Below are 9,534 nucleotides of genomic sequence, written 5' to 3'. Positions count from 1 at the left end.
AAGGTAGGAAAACCACAGGAAGCCACAGCCTGAAACATTAATTTCAATGAAGAACAAATTCAAAAATCTTCCCGGAACCAAGCCCTTTAGCTGGATGCAGTGTGGCAAATTAGGAGGAGCCCAGAGCTATGGGGTAGGCATGAAATGCAATTAGGATAACACTCTAGTCATTGCCTATGAAGAGCTGCTGAATCCTTACCCTCCCCCCCTACTTTATTTATGATCCAAATGAGCCTTCAGGGTCTATTGCAGGGGGGAGTTTCCGGGACCCATATACTGACACCTCCATCTTGTTCTTTGTGCCTACCTTGATTGAGCCCTGGGCACAGAACAGAGACTCCTTGTCCTCTGTACCAAGTGAAACTTAAGTTCATACTCTAATCCAGTTTGTTTTTAAGGTAAAATTCTGGCTTCAGTAAAGAGATGAGAAAATGTACCTTCCTCCCTTCTTTTGCAGAGGCAGAAGATTGTATGTATTGTCAGATTCAGTTGATCAGTTTTGTTCAACTGCTTTCTTCCCTTACCTACCTTTCTTTTGTTTTGTGTTAACAACAGATGGTTCGTGTGATAGAGAAGAGGGAGAGGATCATAGCATCATGAATTTAAATCGGACAGGAACCTTAGAGGGAAGCTAGTCCAAACTCCTCGTTATTTTTTTAGTTTTCAACATTTATTTTTATAAGATTTTGAGGTCCAAATTTTTTTCTCCATCCCCTCCCCCCTCCCCAAGAAGGCAAGTCATGTGATATAGGGTATACATGTACAATCATATTAAATATATTTCCACTTTAGTGACCCAACATCCTCACTTTACAGATGAGAAAAGTGGGGTCCAGAAAAGGACTGCTAAACTTTCCCAAGGTCATCCACGAAGTAAGAGGATTTGAACGGTCTTGAGATCTGGTACTCTTCTATTTAGAAATAAAGGCAATATAAACATAAGCTAGAATAGTTAAAAGCTAAAAGGGGTCAGACTGTGATCTCTAAGCTGCTCTCCAGCTGTAGGTCTAGAATTCTATCATCCTATGATGCTATTATTATACTCATTTTACAGATGGGGAAACTGAGGCAGACAGAGGTTCATTGACTTCCCTGAGGGTCACACAGGTAGTCTATAGCTAAGGTTGAATTTGAACTCAAGTCTTCCTGACTCCAGGTCCAGGGCTCTATTTACTGTATCACCTAGCTGCCCATGGTATAAAAACAAAAGACAATAAAGAAACTTTTTAAAAGAATCAAAACTGCAGGTGATTTAAAAGTTAAGGAAAAGATAAATGAGTTTCATTGGACTATAGCATAGTATCTATGGTGACTTGCCTATGAAAATAATTTTTATAAAAGACATAATCCAGGTCCTGTATGATGAGAAAAGAAGGTGGGCACAACCTGTAATGGGAGAGAGAAATAGAAGATAGACGGCTTGCCTGAGTGCTTTCTGGGGATCCACAAGTACATACTGAAAGTCTTAGTGAAAATTTAATAATAATATTTAATATAAGGATAGTGATAAATTTTAATAGATTAAAACTAAGACTTAGGGGAATGTATCCACTATATTGAGGGGCACTTTAAGGAGGATTTATAGAAGGATTTGCATAAGATTTGTCAAGAATGAAAGGGCTTAGGGGCAGCTAGGTGGCACAGTGAATAGAGCACCAGCCCTGGAGCCAGGAGGACCTGAGTGAAAATCTGTCCTCAGACACTTGACACTTAACTAGCTGTGTGACCTTGGGCAAGTCACTTAACCCCACTTGCCTCCTCCAAAAAAAATGAAGGAGTTTGGATTGGTAGTGATCTTCTCTGGTGAAGGACATACCCAGGCAGATCAAAGATGACCTCTCCAGTGAAACATTCAGGTAATCTAGTCTTGTGAAGAATAGCTTTTTCAGAGGGCAAGAGAACATCGAGTACCACAGTATTCTTCTCCCCTAGACTGGATTTCATAGCTACTCAATTAAACTCCTGAATTCAAATTTAAATTGTGTGTTGTGTGAATTTGGGTAAGTGCTTAACCTCTCTGGGCCTCAGAGTCCTATTGTCAGATGAAGTATTTAGACTACATTCCTGATCTGTCAGATAAAGTGTTTAGACTATATCTACCTTCTAAGGTCTCTTGCAGTTCTTTTCCTGAGAGGCAGAGTCAAGTGACTTGTCAGGGTCACACTAGCTAGGAAGTGTCAAGTGCCTGAAGCTGGATTTGAACTCAGGTCCTCCTGACTCCAAGGCCGGTACTCTATCTACTGTGCTACCTAGCTCCTCCTGGTATTTTGCAGTTCTAAGTCTGTAATAATGAGATTCTTGGGGGGAGGGGTTGGGTGTCCTATTTTATGCCCCATCCCTTCTCCCCCTATACCCCCTCCTTCTCTCTGCCCCCCCAACACAAAGCCCAGAACAGACAAAGCTCAATAAATATTTATTCCCATGATTCACCTTTTTACTGGGCCAGAAGAGAACAGAGAAGAGTCCAATAAGAGAGAAGGAGAAAAGCCAAAGTCAGTCCCGTTCAGAGCTGAGAGTGGATGGGAAGGAGGCAGAGTTGGCATCCAGGTCCACAAAGGTCAGCTCAGCCTCTGACTTCCCTGCTCCAGGACCCTGCTTAGGCCTCATTCAGCTCTGGGATGGAGATTCCTGCCCTGTAACTAATTACCTAAATGGACACAGGCTGTTGAGAGACAGTCACTATTCCCTAATAGAATTTGCCCTCAAGTGCAATTTAATTTTCTCCGAGGTTGTTTTCCAGCCCCTACCCCCACCCCTCCCCCTAGACACCAGTGTTTCCCCAGCTTCACAGTGGGATCAAAGCACCTTCTCTTCAGGGAAACCTGCCACCCTCCTCTCCCCTTTCCCTTGATCTCCTTCCTGCCTTTGTCCTCCCTCTGAGCGACCCCTTCTCCCCATGGCCCAGGCACCTGCCCTTGCCTCCCTTTCGATTTTAGGTGACTCTCTGGCATTCTTCCTTGGAGGGGACTCAGTGTGCCCTGGATGCTGTTCTCTTATGAACACTTTGGCTTTGTAACTAAAGCTGGGCTCAATTTAAAGTAAACCCTCCCAAGCTCCAAATCTTCAAAATGAAGGTGAATTTGTCCTCCTGACCTCTGGTAAGTCCAGCTCCTTCTGCATTCTTTATTCTGAATGTACAGGGCAATGAGGATAGGGGTGGGGTGGGGAATGGGAAGAGGGAGCTGGGAAACTCCTCAGTAGATTCTGGAGGGGTGGTGGTGGAGGAATGCCTTCTGTGGGTCCTGTGTAGTGGACCTCCACAATGTCTTTTATGCTCTGTGAGCACAAATGGGGGTAGGACAAAGCTCTGAGATTTTGAAGGTAGTCAGACTTCTTAGTAGCTCTGGCTTCCTTCTTCATCAGAGGCCTTCAGGCTCTGCTATGATTCCTTCCCCCAAAAGTGTGGGTTGTGAAACTCTTGAACTTGACTCTAGTGGATGGGAGGGTCAGAAGGACAAATTGGGGGCTTTGTGCTCTTCTGTTAGTGAGCTGAGAATGACTTGGCTGGTTATGCTGGTGCTCTGAAGCATCTTTCTTTCTCCTTCTTGGACTCCTAGATGGGGATCTCCTGTGGCAGATGCTTTTCATTCCTTTCTCTGAGAATCCCCTCAGACTGTCTGCTAGCAACCTTCTATTCCTAATTACTGAGTTCTGGGTGACTTGGGCCAAGAGAGTTCTGGGTAGGATCAAGCTTGGGTCTTGTGATATTTGCTTCACAGTACAGGGGGTAGAAAAGGAAGAGAGTGTCAGAGTTGGAGGACAGACAGAGAAGGGGAGGGAGAGACAGAAACAGAGAGGGAAACAGAGGGAGAGAAAGGGACAGAGAGGGAGGAAGGGAAGAAGGGAGGGAGGGGGCAGAGAAAGAGAGAGAGAGAGACAGAGAGAGAGACAGAGAGACACAGAGAGACAGAGAGAGAGAATTGTATCCAAAGGAAAGAGGAGGAAAAGGGGAGTAAGACTGGAAATCAGCAAGATTATCAGATACAATTGAGGTGAGGGGAAAGCAGGAAAGCTGAAGTGGCCTGGAGGGTTAGAGGACCATTCCACCATGTATGGAATGAGACAGTGATAAAAAGTAGCCTGGCTTTCATGCATCTGGAGGCCCCCTTCTTTGGTGGGCACAGGGGAAAGGGATTCTGGAAAGTGTCTTTTTCTTTGCTGTCAAAGTCTTGTGATGGGAGGAAGAGAGGGTCGGAGAGAGAGATGACAGAGGATGGATTGGTGTCAGGTTCAGATCAAATGCAAGAAGATAGGATATCCATTCAGGGCACCACAGCCACCTTCTAGCCCTTGGGTCTGCTCATTGGGTATGTGCATTTGTTACAGATGTGGGCTTCTCCAGGTCTCTCTGTCAGGGCAGAGCAGTATAATGGAAGGAAGGCTAGATTTGGAGTCAGGAGAGATGGGATCATCAAATCTTGTCCCTTGACACTTCTCGGCTGATCCTCGGTTTTGGTCTGTAAAATGGGGTTGATAATAACTACTCACAAAACTATTAGGGATAGGACTTGGACCTGGGATTTTACTGGTATGGGGAATTCACAGGATGAGGAAAGTGTTGACTTTCTCAGCAGATTCCATGACTTGTCCAGAGTCATCTAGACACTTTGTGTCACAGGTGAAGTTTGAACTCTGACCTTCCTAGCTCTGAGACCAGCTCTCTAACCATTACACCAAGCTGCTACTCTTTCCAGATTATTGTTAGGATAAAATGCAGAGCACTCCGTAACCCTAAAAGTCCCATGTGAATACCAGCTACAGTTAGTTTCACTGTACATTCATTCACTTGTGGGATCATGGACCTCAAAGCCTCCTAGACCAACCTCCCTCATTTTACAAGTGAGGCCCCAAGGGGTTAAGTGACTTACCCAAGGTCCCCCAGGTAGTAAGCATCAGAATGGCATTTGAACCTATCAATAATTCTCTGTTTTTTTTACATTTATTTTATTTTTAATTTTTTATGGGGTGAAACAAACATTTCCATAACATAGTATAATAAAAAAGATGATTGCATGTGAAATCACATATCTATTATGTGCATCTCACTATTCCTTTTAAATAAATAGTTATCGAAATTTCTTTTTTTTCTTTTTCCCTCCCCACCCCCACCCCCACCCTTACCCCACCCTGGAGATGGTTACCATTAGACACAAATAGGTATACACATGTAAAATTATTCTATACATACTTCTATTTACAAACCTTTATTGAGCATCATTTTGTGCAAGGCACTGTATACAAAGATAGAGAAATTAATAAGGTACTCTGCCCTCAAGTGGCTTACAAGCTGTGTGCCTATGCTTGGTTATGTGGGTATATACTTAAGTATATTCAGATGCCTATGACTCAGGGAACCACCTCTCAAGAATATCTAGTAGCTGAGATAAAGGGACAGGCAGGGTAAAAGTCGGAAAAGTCTTTGCCCTAAAGGGTTTCTGTTGTGATCCCGAGTATAGCCTCAGATCTGGTGGCCAGAATTCTTCTCTATGGATCAGTATTTTGAACAGAAGGCCTTCTATGCCCAAATACAAATACTCCTATGGTGACCCAAGATTGGGATGTAGAGGAAGAAACCTGGAAAGAAAAGCATTTAGAGTGTACCTGCAATGGGGAAACTTTAAGCTAAAAAGGGACCAGGCTCTCTGGTCCCCTTAACCTAATTGTTCAAAAACTTCCCACTTTCTACTTTTTTAAAAATATAAAATATTTCCATATTACTCATTTTGTACAAGAAGACTCAAATAAAAGAAAAAGAATGAAAGAAAGAAAGTGAAAAATAGCATGCTTCAGTCTATATTCAGATAATATCCGTTCTTTCTCTGGAGATGGGTAGTATTCTTCATCATTAGTCCTTTGGGATTGTCTTGGATCATTGTATTGCTGAGAATAGTTAATTTATTCACAGCCCTTCATTGTTCAGTACTACTGTTACTGTGTACAATGTTCACCTGGTTCTGTTCACTTCACAATGAATCAGTTCATATAAATCTTTCCTGGTTTTTCTGAAATCATTCTGCTTGTCATTTCTTTTTTGTTTTGTACTTTATTTCTGTATTTTATGGTTTTTTTAAGTTAATTTATGTATTTTTATTTTTCAACATTGACTTCTATAAGTTTTAAATTTTCTCCCCCTCTTCTCCCTCCTCCTTTCCCAAGATGGCATACAATCTGCTATAGGCTCTATACATATATATGCTTACTAAAGATTCCTATTTTCACATTAGTCATGTTGTATAGAAGAATTATAATGAATGGGAGAGACCATGAGAAAGAAAACAAAACAAAACAAAAAAGAAAATAGTCTGCTACACTTGGCATTCAGACTCTATAGTTCTTTCTCTGGATGTGGAGGGCATTTTCTATCATGAATCTTTTGGAATTGTTTTAGGTTCTTGCATTGCTAAAAAGGGTTAAGTCTATCAAAATCAGTCATTGCACACTGTGGTTGCTGCTTGCCATTTCTTATAGCACAACAATATTCCATTACAATCATATACTACAACTTGTCTAGCCATTCCCCAATTGATGGGCATTACTTTGATTTCCAATTCTTAGCTGCCACAAAAAGAGCTGCTATCAATGTTTTTGTACATGTGGGTCCTTTCCATTTTTATGATCTCTTTGGGATATAGACCTAGCAGTGATATTGCTGAATCAAAAGGTATGCACAGTTTTATAGTCCTTTGGGCATCCACTCTGTACTTTTAATCTCTATTTTCCCAAAAATTTAACTTTCACATATTTCTTATTCCAAGTGTTCGATATGAGTTCCTATGAAAAGATTTATTTTACCTCACTCCATACTCCAAAAGCTTTGAGATTTCATTGGATGAGTACTCTCTACCTTCCTCCCCTCCCCCACAACTCTCCACTAAGATAGTCCTGGTCCTATTCTAAGATAGTAAACCCTTCTATCCATGTTGGGGGACCAACTACAGTTTGCACCCCATTGATGTCATCTTCAAAAAACGCTGGGGCACCAAAGCAGGACTTTAGAAGGGCATCTAATTAAAGTTCTGTTCAAAGGGACTTGGAGAGAGGATGAGTGAATTGTGTTCTAGATTCAATTTGCTAAGTATTTATTAATCTCTTGTGACATAATAGCAACAACATTTTAAATAGAGGTTTAAGATTTGCTAAGCACTTTTACTTACTTAATCCTTACAACAACCCCAAAAGGCAAGATGCTGGCCATATTACCTCTATTTTAAAAATCAGGAGAATCTGTCCACAAGCACTTACTAGCTGTGTGACCCTGGACAAGTCATTTAACCCTGATCACCTTTAAAAAGGGGAGGCATCTAGGTGACCCAGTGGATAGAACATTGGCCCTGGAGCCAGGATGACCTGAATTAAAATCTAGCCTCAGATACTTACTAACTATATAACCTTGGACAAGTTACTTAACCCCAATTGCCTAGAAAACAAAACAAAACCAAAACCAAGAGACTAAGACCAGAGAAGTTAAGTGACTTGCCCAAGGTCACAAAACATGGAAACATCAGAAGCAGAATTTGAACATTGGTCTTACCTGACTTCAAGTCCAATGTTCCTTCTACCATACCCTACTGTCCAGATGTGCCAGACCTAGACAAATACAAAGATATTGCAAATAAGGTATAATCTCTATAGCCAAGAGGCAAAGTGAATAGAGTGTTTGACCTGAAATCAAGACTTGAGTTCATATCCAGCCTCAGACATTTACTAGATCTGTGATCCTGAGTAAGTAATTGTGCCTCAGTCTTACCATCTGTAAAATGGGGATCATACTAGCATCTACCTACCAAGGTTGTTGTGAGGATCAAATAAGATAACATATATAAAGCACGTTACAAACCTTAAAGTGCTATACAAATGTTAGTGGTGATGATGATGCTTAAAACCTAGTGGGTCACATAGACACAGACAATTATTATAGATCAATCTTTAATCTAGTATTCAGATCTCCTGGTTTTCATTCTTCCCTTTGTTTTTGTGTGTTTTATTTACTCCTGGGATGTTAACATGCTAACAGAATAGCCCCTGTTTGGAGTGGAGGCTTGGGTCACGTGTGGAAATGAAGAGGGATGGCAGGGAGACACATTATTGGACTTGTAGAGTGTTATGTCTAGAAAGGACCTTACAGATCATGGAACAGAAGCTGGGAGAGTGGGCAGGGATGGGAGGGAGGAGGGGGGAGGAAGGGAAACAAGAGGAGGTCAAAATCTTGCTTGGCTATAAATGTTCCTGGGCATTAAAAAGGGGGGGGCATTTGAAAGGTAGTTTTTGTCAGAACCTGAGTTTTGTTCCAGGGTGCCCAAAGAAAAACGTCCTCCATAGTGCTTTGAAACATGGACTCCATTTCTTGCCTCAAGGCAACTTAGTTCCAGTTGAACATCTGGTGATCAAACATTTTCAAGTTTAAGTGCCAGCTTTAAAAGAAAAAAAAAGGGGGGGGATTGCTTTCCCTATGACTTGAATGAGTTTCCTAACTTCTCTTTCGCTTTATTATTAAAAACAAAGAAATAATACAGCATGACAAAAGAAATATAACATGGTAATTTAATAAAGGACTAAGATGCTCCTAAGGTGCTCTGTGCATCTGAATTCTTAGCTGAGTAGGAGAACAAATTAAGTACTTGCTGCAAAACCCACTGTTCTTCTACTGTGGCTAGTTACTCTTAAAGCAGTAATTCCTATTTATATATATATCCACAATATATCCTATTTATATAATATCCACAATACCTATTGTGCTTTCCCTTACCAACCAGACAATAAACATGACTGGCTCTTAGCAAAGGCATTTACAAGAATGGCATAAGAGTAGTAAGGGCAGCTAGGTGATGCCATAGTGCATAGAGTGCTGGGCCTGGAGTCAGGAAGACATCTTCCTGAGTTCAAATTTGGCCTCAGACATTTACTAGCTGGGTGACCCTGGGCAAGTCACTTAACCCTGTTAGCCTCAGTTTCCTCATATGTAAAATTGACTAGAGAAGGAAATGGCAAACCACTCCACTATCTTTGCCAAGAAAACTCCAAATGGGGTCAGGAAGAGTCAGACACTACTGAATAACAACAAAAGAGTGGTAGCCAAGGGGCGGCTAATGGCCCAGTGAATAGAGCACCAGCCCTGGAGTAGCCATAAAACATCCCCCCATAATCCTGGGGTACTCTAGTCTACAATTACACACAGCACCTCTGAGAAAAGTGGGAACAAGCCCATTACAGTGGTAAAGAGGCACAAATGTACAGAATGCAAGAGTGCCAAGGCAGTGTACAAATCTGTAACTGCAGGGCCTGGGAATCCTTTCTCTCCTTATATAATCCTCCCAAAGTTTTGCTTTGGGTGTACCAGCTAAGTTGGGGTCCCACAGTCTGCTTCTCTCTCTCTCTCTCTCTCTCTCTCTCTCTCTCTCTTCCTCTCTCTCTCTTTCTCCTCTCTCTCTCTCTCTCTCTCTTTCTCCTCTCTCTCTGTCTCTCTCTCCCTGTCTCCCTCCCTCCTTCCCTCCCTCTCTCTGTCTCTCTGTCTCTCTCTCTCTCTCTGTCTCTCTC

This window comes from Petaurus breviceps, unplaced genomic scaffold (genome assembly GCF_028583685.1).
Source record: "Petaurus breviceps papuanus isolate PSGF00001 unplaced genomic scaffold, PetGlider_PUasm1.0 90692, whole genome shotgun sequence".
NCBI lineage: Eukaryota > Metazoa > Chordata > Mammalia > Diprotodontia > Petauridae > Petaurus > Petaurus breviceps.
Note: the sequence above shows the minus strand (reverse complement) of the source record.